Source organism: Rhineura floridana, chromosome 4 (assembly GCF_030035675.1).
Source record: "Rhineura floridana isolate rRhiFlo1 chromosome 4, rRhiFlo1.hap2, whole genome shotgun sequence".
NCBI classification, from domain to species: Eukaryota; Metazoa; Chordata; class Lepidosauria; order Squamata; family Rhineuridae; genus Rhineura; species Rhineura floridana.
In genome coordinates this window covers 98,991,340-99,002,309 of record NC_084483.1, presented here as the reverse complement: position 1 = coordinate 99,002,309, position 10,970 = coordinate 98,991,340, and the positions used below count along the sequence as shown (strand labels likewise).

Below are 10,970 nucleotides of genomic sequence, written 5' to 3'. Positions count from 1 at the left end.
GACGGAATTTTACCCACTATGTTTGCTTTTTATTGGAATACACATGAGATAGCACTGCCTTCTCATTTTTTATAATTCCACAGGGAAGTCTGGAAAAATCAGATGTTGACTATTAAGAGGCGCTTCCCTTGTGAAATATTCTAAAAATGTAAGATTATAATGTTTTGCTTTTCAGATCCAGTGAGCTGATAATCTTCGCTCAGTGGTCTTAGATGGGCTGACACTTTGGCTGCTTTCACACATGGGGCATATTACATCAGTTTTATGAGTTAAAATGGTAGTGTTCTGTCCTGATTTCTAAAATTCCTTTCCCACTGCAGTGCCTGTTGCATTAAGGAACTGTGGTTTTTTCGGCTGATGTACCGGCATTTCGCGTAAATGTCTTTCACACTGCTGCAATGAACAACATCTTGTTTTCATCCCTCACCCATTATATACATCCGTACTGTAGTTCCTTGCTGTGTAGGAGGTCTACGATCTCATCCCATTGCCATGCAATCCTTTTAGCATCTGACATTTTTCTGGGGTCTCTGGATACAGGTGTATTTGGGGGAAAAGGAAGGGGAAGTTGCTACCCGTGCCTGCACCAGAATATGGGTACATTTTTTTGTCAGGCAAAACAATTCACTGCATGCCAGGATGCCTGTCATGTGAGTGGCTGCAGCTAGCACAAAACTCCAGCGATTTTCCAGGTTCCCAAGATTGCAAACAGATTGTTTCTGGAATCATTTATCACAGAAATGGGCACTAAACTTCCACCGTATTCCACTAGATTTCTGGAACTAGCTTTTACATCATGTAAAAGATCAAATAAAATGCACAAATTACATGGTAAGAAATTGTCGGAATAAAGGAATAAAGTGCCGTGTGAAAGCAGCCTTTGTGATTGCTGCCATTTCTGTTAACTTGAATGTCACCAACATTCCAGAAATGATTAGACTTCATTCCTGTGACACATGTTCCGGTAGCCTCATATTTAGACTACTGTAATGCACTCTATGTGGGGTTTCCCTTATGGATGGCCTGAAGGCTGCAGAGAGTACAGAATGCCATGGCCCTGATGGTGATGCCCCTTAATGGGCACATAGCTGATAATCATTAGGTTGTAACATGGAGGTAGGCCTTTACACTGGCAACACTGGTGTTATGGATTGCATTGCCTGCTGGAACACGAGAGGCCCCATCAGCACTATCTTTCCACCAGCTTTTGAAGATGTACCTATTTACACAGACATTCCCGTGATCTCTCAACTTGAATCTCCTATTTTTTACTACTGTGTTGATTTAATAGGATTGTTTTATTGTATATTTTAACTATGTATTTCAATCATAGATGTTTATATTTTAATGCATGTATAAGTGGTATTTATACTTGTAAGCCACTTAAAAGTCTATTTTGGCATTGTGGTATAAAATTAATCAATGCTAATTGTTCCAAAAAGGTGGTCCTGGGTTTTTTTCTTCAAAATCTACATGAAACGTCTAGGTTTCTGACTGTTGTTCACATTTTTTTTAAAGTTGGGCCTCTCGTATGAAGAAAATTGCTCCAACCGAAGAAGTCTTTTTGTTCAAGGGAGCTCCAAAACATATACGAACTTCCTCTGCCTACAAAAACTTCCTCCATCGTTCTATACAGTGTTATACATACAAGGGGCTGCATGCACAGATCTGTCCTCAGCACTGAAATAAACAGGGAAGGCTGTCCACACAGAAGAGGAAAGTTGAAAATAGTTTGGGGTTTTTAGTTCAGGGAAAAGGATGACTAATGGAGACATTTAATTAGGAATGGACAAATCAGTCAGTTTCCTGTCTGTGTCACCTTCACATGAGTTCGCTGATGAGTCTGTCCCACATTAATCTGTGATTTTGTTTTCTAAAAAAGCACACAAATCAGCATTTAATTATGTATTAATAGCACATTTCAGAATGTATTTTCTCTCAACATGCACATTTTAAAACACCCCTTGAGATGTTTTTTGAGCTGACAACTGTTTTAAACGGATTATTTAGATCCATACCAATCGGGTTTCAGGACTGGACACGGAACTGAAACAGCCTTGGTCGCTCTGGTTGATGATATGAGGAGGGCAATGGATAGGGGAGAACTCACCTTCCTTGTCCTCCTGGATCTCTCAGCGGCTTTTGATACCGTAGACCACGGTATCCTTCTAGATCGCCTGGAGAGTTTGGGATTGAGAGGAACAGTTCTACGGTGGTTCCACTCCTTTCTCTCTGATAGGCGCCAACAGGTAGCATTGAGTGATGAGGTTTCAGACCCTTGGCCTCTCAATTGTGGTGTGCCACAGGGCTCTATCCTCTCTCCCATGCTATTTAACATCTATGTAAAGCCGCTGGGAGAGATCATCAGGAGATTTGGGCTGCAGTGTCACCAATATGCAGATGACACTCAGCTCTATCTCTCATTCAAGTCTTCACCGGAGAGGGCTGTGGAGACCATGTCCAAGTGCCTGGAATCCGTGAGTGGATGGATGGGCAGGAACAGGTTGAAGTTGAACCCTGATAAGACCGAGGTACTACTTGTGGGAGACAAGGGAGGGTTAGGAGATGTTGACCTGGTGTTTGATGGGGTGAGGTTGCCCCTACAGGACCAGGTCCGCAGCCTCGGGGTTGTTCTTGATTCCAGGCTGTCCATGGAGGCTCAAATTTCGGCTCTGAGCCGGGCAGCTTGGTATCAATTGCACCTTATACGTAGGCTGCAACCCTACCTCCCTGTTCAACAGCTTCCACTCGTGGTGCATGCCCTGGTCACCTCTCGTCTAGACTACTGTAATGCGCTCTACGTGGGGTTACCCTTGAAAACGACCCGGAAATTACAACTTGTACGGAATGCAGCGGCGTGCTTACTTACCAACAGCCGCCGCCGGGACCACATTACGCCAGTATTATTTGATCTATACTGGCTACCGGTTGTTTTCCGGTCCCGATTCAAGGTGTTGGTTTTAACCTTTAAAACCCTGTACGGTTTTGGCCCAGCTTACCTGAAAGAGTGCCTCCACCGCCACCAACTATGCCGCCCAACTAGATCAGCCACACAAGGCCTTCTCTCAATCCCGCCAACCAAAATAGTTAGGTTGGTGGGTACTAGGGAGAGAGCCTTTTCTGTGGTGGCCCCCACTCTCTGGAACTCCCTCCCATGTGACCTTCGACATGCCCCTTCCCTAGAGGTATTCCGCAAGGCCCTGAAGATGTGGCTATTCCAACAGGCCTTTGAGGTCCTTGGGAGGGGTAAATCTCCTTGATCTTGTCATCTATCGTATGCTGTTAATATAATTGTTTTTATATGTATTGATGACTGTCCAGTATTTTATTTACTGTTATTAATATGACTGCATTGTTATTGTTGTATTTTATCTCATTTTAATGTACGTCGCCTAGAGTGGCTATTTGCCAGATAGGCGACAAACAAATTAAATATTATTATTATATTATTATTATTTTAAACACTGAGAAGTACTGTAGTTAGGTTCCACTCCACATATTAGTCCAAGAAGTGCAGATCAGGTCAGTTTGTATCAAACTTCATGTAGGCTGAATCCCTTGAGCACCCCTATACATGATAATGGTTTATAAAGGATTGGATCCTAAGTCCCTGTGAGCTGACATTTCCACTGGGAAAGAACACCAGCGCAGTGGTAGAACATCTTCTTTGCACACAGAAGGTCCCTAGTTCAATCCCCAGCATCTCCAGATAGAGCTGGGAGAAACTCTGTGAAACTCTGGTGAGACATAGTCAGTTAGTGTTGACTCAGTTCGTTACTGAGCTTGATGGACCAATAGCCTGATTCAGTATAAGACCACTTCCTATGTTCATTGGTGGAAGTCAGATAGGATGATTTTCATCTGTTTCCCCTGCATCCCATTTTACCCCATGAAAATCTGTTCTAGAGGATTGGGGGATCCTCCAGAAATGTGTGGGAGGAGGTATAGAGGGCTGCAGAGGAACTGTGAAAATTGTGCCCTTCCTTTCACCAGTGGGAGCCTCTGCTGAATCAGAGCGCTTCCATTTGCAGAAGGGCAACTCAGGATCCAAGCCGATACCATACTACTAGCAGAAACCAATAATGATTTGAAACGAATGCTGATGAAAGTTAAAGAGGAAAGCACAAAAGCAGGACTACAGCTGAACATCAGAGACTAAAGTAATGACAACAGAAGATTTATGTAACTTTAAAGTTGACAATGAGGACATTGAACTTGTCAAGGATTATCAATACCTTGGCACAGTCATTTACCAAAATAGAGACAATAGTCAAGAAATCAGAAGGCGGTTAGGATTAAGGAGGGCTGCTATGAGAGAACTAGAAAAGGTCCTCAAGTGCAAAGATGTATCACTGAACACCAAAGTCAGGATCATTCAGATCATGGTATTCCCGATCTCTATGTAAGGATGTGAAAGTTGGACAGTGAAAAAAGCGTATAAGAGAAAAATCAACTCATTTGAAATGTGGTGTTGGAGGAGAGCTTTGCACATACATGGACTGCGAAAAAGACAAATAATTGGGTGTTAGAACAAATTAAACCAGAACTGTCACTAGAAGCTAAAATGATGAAACTGAGGTTGTCATACTTTGGACACATCATGAGAAGACATGATTGACTAGAAAAGACAATAATGCTGGGAAAAACAGAAGGGAGTAGAAAAAGAGGAAGGCCAAACAAGAGATGGATTGATTCCATAAAGGAAGTCACAGACCTGAACTTAAAAGATCTGAACAGGGTGGTTCATGACAGATGCTCTTGGAGGTCACTGATTCATAGGGTTGCCATAAGTCGTAATTGATTTGAAGGCACATAACAACAACCTGCTATTAGAACTGTGGGCAGCTGATGAAACTAATTAGCAGTAGTGCAAGGCAGACAAAATAAAGTGCCAACTCCCCTATTGCATATAGAACTTGTACAATTGACCACCATGAGATGCAGCGATGGCCTTTGGCCAAGACAGCTTTAAAAGAGGGATTAGACACATTTATGGAGACAGGTCTATCAACAGTTACCATTCATGACAGTGAAATGGAGTCTTCAGATCAGAGGTCACATAACAGGGACATTTTACTGACTTCATGCCATATTTAATCTTACTGAGAAGGTGTAAATGACTTGCACCTGGTTTGAAACAAAATGTCCAGTAGGGCCCTGTTTGCATTCATTTGAGATAAGTGTGCACTTCAGAGTGTACACAGAGCTCTAGCTCTGGATTTGAGAAAATGACTTGCCCAAAGCCACCCAAATATGTCCCATGGCTAAGCTATTATTTGAATCCAGGTCTCCCAGGGGTAAATCCAACATTCAGCCCAGGAGACCACACTGGCTATCAAAACATCCTCGATCTGATGAAAAAGCCCATTTGCTTCCTGCCTCAAACACTTCTGAAACATTAACTTGAAGTGTAAACTTCCCTGCCTTTCATTTCCTTGAGGATGACAGGAGAGAGGCAGACTAATTGCAAAATCTGTAGAGCTTGTCTGAAGTTTTTAGCCTAACTCTGGTCAGGCCCCAGCTGTGAGGCTAATGAAAATAATTCAAATTGTACCCAAACAAGAGCAATTTATAACATGGAAATTCTAGACAGACAGCTTTATAAAGTCTTGGGAATTAGCTTGGTGATAAATCTCCACGAGAGGGAATGAGAAAAAAAAAATCTCCCAATGGCTTCTAAGAAGGTAAATTCTAATTCTACGCAATGTTGTGAGCTTTGCTGGCTCTTTCTCTCTCTGTGTGTATGCATGGCATGCATGTGTATATATCAATGTAATAAATTTTTAAAAGCAAGATGACAGCAAAATATTTCTTTAAACACATGCATAGTTTTTGTGTATTTCCCTAATGCCAGGTTGTACAACATTAAAAATGGAACACTAGTATATATGGCTTTCTTTGTTAGCCTAAAAATATTTGAGAACAGTAGGCTCCATGCTTTTCATAGCTGTTTTGAGCATATGGGGATCTCATTTGGTTCTTATCTATTCCTATGATGCCTAGCTAATATACTGACCAAGCAGATGTGTTACAAGACTCTCTGGCAGAGAGATTAATACCCCAGGAGTCGCTATGTCTATTTGGAAGCTAGGATTGGATGCTGATTAAATTGATCAGTCAAATATTGTTGACTAATAATTCAACTGACTGCCTATGAAAGCCTTCGCCAACCTGATACCCTCCAGATGTTTTGGACTTGAGGGCAACAGGTTGCCAAAGGCTGGCCTATGGTTTAACATTTTGTGATCCATAAAATATTTACTTTCTATGTGTAGGTGGTAGATGGCATAATCTGATAACGAAGTTGAGAGTGATGTCAGCTGTGGGGCAGGTAAAGTTGCAGCTGGGCTGAAAGAGGTTTTCCAGGTGCCACCTTGCACAGCTTTTTGCAAGCCTTGGCAATCAAGCACAGCCGATTAGTTGATCATCAGCACTTGCAAAATGCAGGACAATCCGCTGAGCATCAGTGCCTGCAAAGTGCAGGAATATACCTTTGCCCACATGGTTCAATTTCAAACTGCATAGGTAAAGAGAAGTCACCTGATGTCCTTCTGATGTCAGCTGACAGACAGGAAGCGGAAGCCTTGTTCTCCTGTCAGACTTGGCCTACTGGTAGGAAAGATAAGGATCCAGTTCCTCACCCCTGCTCTACCCATTCAAGGGTCACCTTTGCATGGAGGTTAAGCACATGCACCGTAATGCATTTAGGATCCTGAATCTCCCAGAATGAAAGTCCCAGACTGCGCATACAGAAACCCATTCGAGTTCACATACATAGCAGGGGGTGAGAAATCAGTGGCCTTCCAGAGGTTGCTAGGATATATCTCCCATCATCCCTCACCACTGCCCAGGAACAACATCTGGAGGGCCAGAGGCAGAGATGGTTGAATCTGACAATTTTCAATGTTTTTTTTAATTTTTCCAATCCAGATTTAGTTTACCACATTTCTGCAGCAGTTTGAAATTTCTTTTTTAAAATGTCCTTACAAAAGTTCATCATAATTTGAGTGCACATTTCTTCTAATATACAGATGTGTGTATGCAATTTTGCCTGATATACATATTTTTGCAAGCAATTTTTTTCTATCAGAATGCATTTTTACATCTTTCCTGCCACTAATAAATGCCTTTTTAAAATTCACACTTTCCCCTAATTTACACATTTTAGTGCACACTTTTGTGGCATTGCAAAATTCACAGAAGTGCACATTTATTTATTTATTGAATTCAAATTCTGCCCTTCTTCCCGAAGGAGTCTAGGGTGGCAAACACATCAACCCAACAACAACAAAACAATCTAAGACTTATGGAATGCTTCATGAATTTGTGTGTCATCTTTGCACAGGGGTAGGGATGGGATCCATTGGCCAGTGCTGGTTTGAAAACTTTCCATTGACCTAACAGGCCAGTATTGATTTGAGTTTGTTCTTTGTCCACTAGCTGCTTCTTTTACCAGTCCATTTTTTCCTTGCAAGGAATATTGATAATATTGATATTTTAAAAGGAAATAATCATATTTTGAAAGGTAGTATTGATGAATGAAAAGAAATATCATTAAAATTATTGTTCTTAATAACAGTATTTTATTTTTTTAAAAAGAACTCTTTTTAGATTGCTACATAAAAATCCATTCCACATCCATAGAGAATAAGCAGATTAATAGAAAATTCTGTACCGAATCTGAATTGGAAGGAATTCTAGCACATCCCTATGCAGAGCCCATGCCAATCTTCTCTGTATCATTCCAATTTTAGTATTTCAAAGAATTTCAAAGGGTAGTTAAGTTAAATTCACAAACCTTAAAAGGAAGTGTGATTTACTTAGGTTCTTATTAAAATAGGAGCTGGATTTCTCCTGTATTCCAAGCCATGGGTTCCCCACTTCTGATGTATAGGCTCCATGCAAACATGACCCTTGAATGCACAGAGGTCAGAGGTGGGACCAAGCATGAAAGGATAAACAGGGCTTTACTCTCAACAGAACAACCCTGCAGTATTTTTTTTATTTCATGTTTTTTGGAAGGTTGATTTTGCAAGCTTGCCCTTCCCGCAATATTTCAGCCACATACACATAGAACACTGCCACAGTATTCATCTCTGAATTGTTTCCAGTAGAAAGACCACAAAAATGCTTTTTCTATGTGGTATTTAGACTATGAAATTCTGACAAATTACATGTATCAACATACCTCAAATTGGCACTGCATTTAAAAAAAAATCACTTGTGGTTTCTGGTATGTGTTGTTTCTCAGCTATGAGAACACATCATCAAAGAGGATTTGATTCTGGGAATCAGTTTTACATCGGAAACTATCATTAAAAAACTTCACATTTAAAATAAATAAATAATAAAAATCCCTCTGGGAAATAAGAAATATTGAACCCACTTGCAATTAAATTTAAAAGATTAATTTGCTAATAGGCAAAAAACCTTGCAGTTTAGGAATGTACCTATAGCCAGCAGATATTTCTATCAAACTTTAAAAAGCAGGGAAATTGGGCAGCTATAGTGAATGCACCAGGGGAGCAGGAGACCTAACCTCCTCTCTGAAATATTGTACTGCCCTACAAATTTGTAAAAATGCAAACATAATTTGGCTTGGTCTTTCACAGTCCAATCCACTTGCTGTGTAGCTTGGAAGAATTTGGTAACATATGCCTCTGATCATATGGTGAGTGGTGGCAACACATGCAGTCAGCCCAAAGAACAGAAACAAGCATGTGCTGTACTGATCTTGTTTTAGCAAGGAGGATGCAGCTATATTAAAACAGTTGATATCGTTTAGATAAACACTTTATTTTCAATTTAACATTGTGGAATGCAAAAAGTCCATGCTGACTCTTGTGGCTGTATAAACTTACCCATCTCTCTCTCTCTCTCTCTCTCTCTCATGCACACGTACGCACACTCTATCATCTGGTATAAAATCATTCTGTATGTGGAAATAACAAATAATGGCACTTTAATAACAACAAGAACAAAACCGACTCTCTAGGCCAGATGCGGGGAACCACGGTTCCTCCAGACGTTGCTGAACTACAACTCCATCAGCCCCAGCAAGCATGTCCAATGGTCAAGGAGTTGTAGTTTAGCAACATCTAGAGGGCCAAAGGTACCTCACACCTGATTTAGGATTTATTTATTTATTTGAGCAGCAGATAGGATGCTCATGTGACCTACTTTGCAGAGGACATTCCTCTATCTGAAGGATTGTCAGAGGAAAGTCTTCTATTTGAAGGGCTGCCTGGTTCAAGTCTACTTTAAGGATAAAGAGCCATAAGAAGGGAGAGCAGGGACCTTGAAGATATCAATCGACACTTAGCGCCCAGACAGCAGATTGAGCAGGTACACCAGTCACAGTTTTCCCACTATGGAGTGAAGGATTGTATTTATGTTTAAATCATGCCTATCAGTTAGCTAGGCAAATTTTTTTAGAAATCTATGACTTCTTTTATAGCCTCTTTTTGTTGATGTGTAAGTGGCCTCCCTAGTGGAAGGGGGGGTTGGTGCTGGGTTTCTTTAAAAAGTTGATCATTTAAAATGCACTCAAATACTTACGTGTGTTTTTTTTAATTAATAATAGTTCTAGTCTATGCACTCTCTTCCAACACTCTGAAAGCAATCCCAAGTGTCCTTTGGAGAAAGTCTAACTCAGTGCAACGTACTGAATAAGCATGGATAGGTTAGGACTGCAAAGTGTATATTCCTACTATTGTAAAAACAAAAACCTATAATCTACCCAACATTTCTCAGAGATACTATAGATTAGGTTTGGAGAACATTTGGCCCTCCAGATGTTGCTGAACTACAACTCCCAAAGGAAAAACTGGGAGGGAGGGGATACAAATATCTGGAATGGCTCTAGATCTAGAAAGATCCACCACAAGGGTGCTGACCAGTTCAACTTGTGTATATTGCAAACATGTATACATTTTAAAATCAGTTTTATTGTCATAGGTTTCCTCCAAATAACTATAGGAACTGTAGTTTAGTGAGGTAGTTTGTCATTTAATAAGAATTATGTTAGAACTGTGGTCTGATAAGAATGATCTGTTTGAAGAGATCCATATCACCCCACCTGACTGCAGAAAATTCCCAAGATTCTTTGGGAAAAAGGAGAAGCAAAACAACAACCACCACCAAATCTTGCTAATTCAGTTTAAGTCGATAGTGTAATCTGTCCAGTACAGAGCTATATAAAGGCAATTGCTATATCATAAGAAAAACAGATTGGATAGTACTACACGAAGAATAAGCCCCTAGTTGCTTCCATAGATAGGAAATAAAAATAAGAACAAGAATTTCAGTTGTAAAGGAAAAACATACTAGGCAATGTTAATCAAGAATAAACTGACATGCCGGTCCATATTGTTGTTGTTGTTATGTGCCTTCAAGTCGACTGCGACTTATGGTGACCCTATGAATCAGTGACCTCCAAGAGCATCTGTTATGAACCACCCTGTTCAGAACTTGTAAGTTCAGGTCTGTGGCTTCCTTTATGGAATCAAGCCATCTCTTGTTTGGCCTTCCTCTTTTTCTATTCCCTTCTGTTTTCCCCAGCATTGTTATCTTTTCTAATGAATCATGTCTTCTCATGATGTGTCCAATGTATGATAACCTCAGTTTCATCATTTTAGCTTCTAGTGACAGTTCTGGTTTAATTTGTTCTAACACCCAATTATTTGTCTTTTTCGCAGTCCATGGTATGCGCAAAGCTCTCCTCCAACACCACATTTCAAATGAGTGGATTTTTCTCTTATCTCCTTTTTTCACTGTCCAACTTTCACATCCATACATAGAGATTGGGAATACCATGGTCTGAATGATCCTGACTTTGGTGTTCAGTGATACATCTTTGCATTTGAGGACCTTTTCTAGTTCTCTCACAGCTGCCCTCCCCAGTCCTAGCCTTCTTCTGATTTCTTAACTATTGTCTCCATTTTGGACTGTATTGGACTGTATTATCAAGG

The 10,970-nt window shown here is 40.5% G+C and overlaps 1 non-coding gene across 1 annotated transcript; it reads right to left on the bottom strand.

Moving 5' to 3' along the window:
* Window positions 1-7,663: 7,663 nt before the first annotated feature.
* Window positions 7,664-7,772, bottom strand: LOC133384739 (U6 spliceosomal RNA). The gene has a single exon (XR_009762669.1). It is a non-coding gene; the product is annotated as a U6 spliceosomal RNA (small nuclear RNA).
* Between the last annotated feature and the right edge of the window lie 3,198 nt (window positions 7,773-10,970).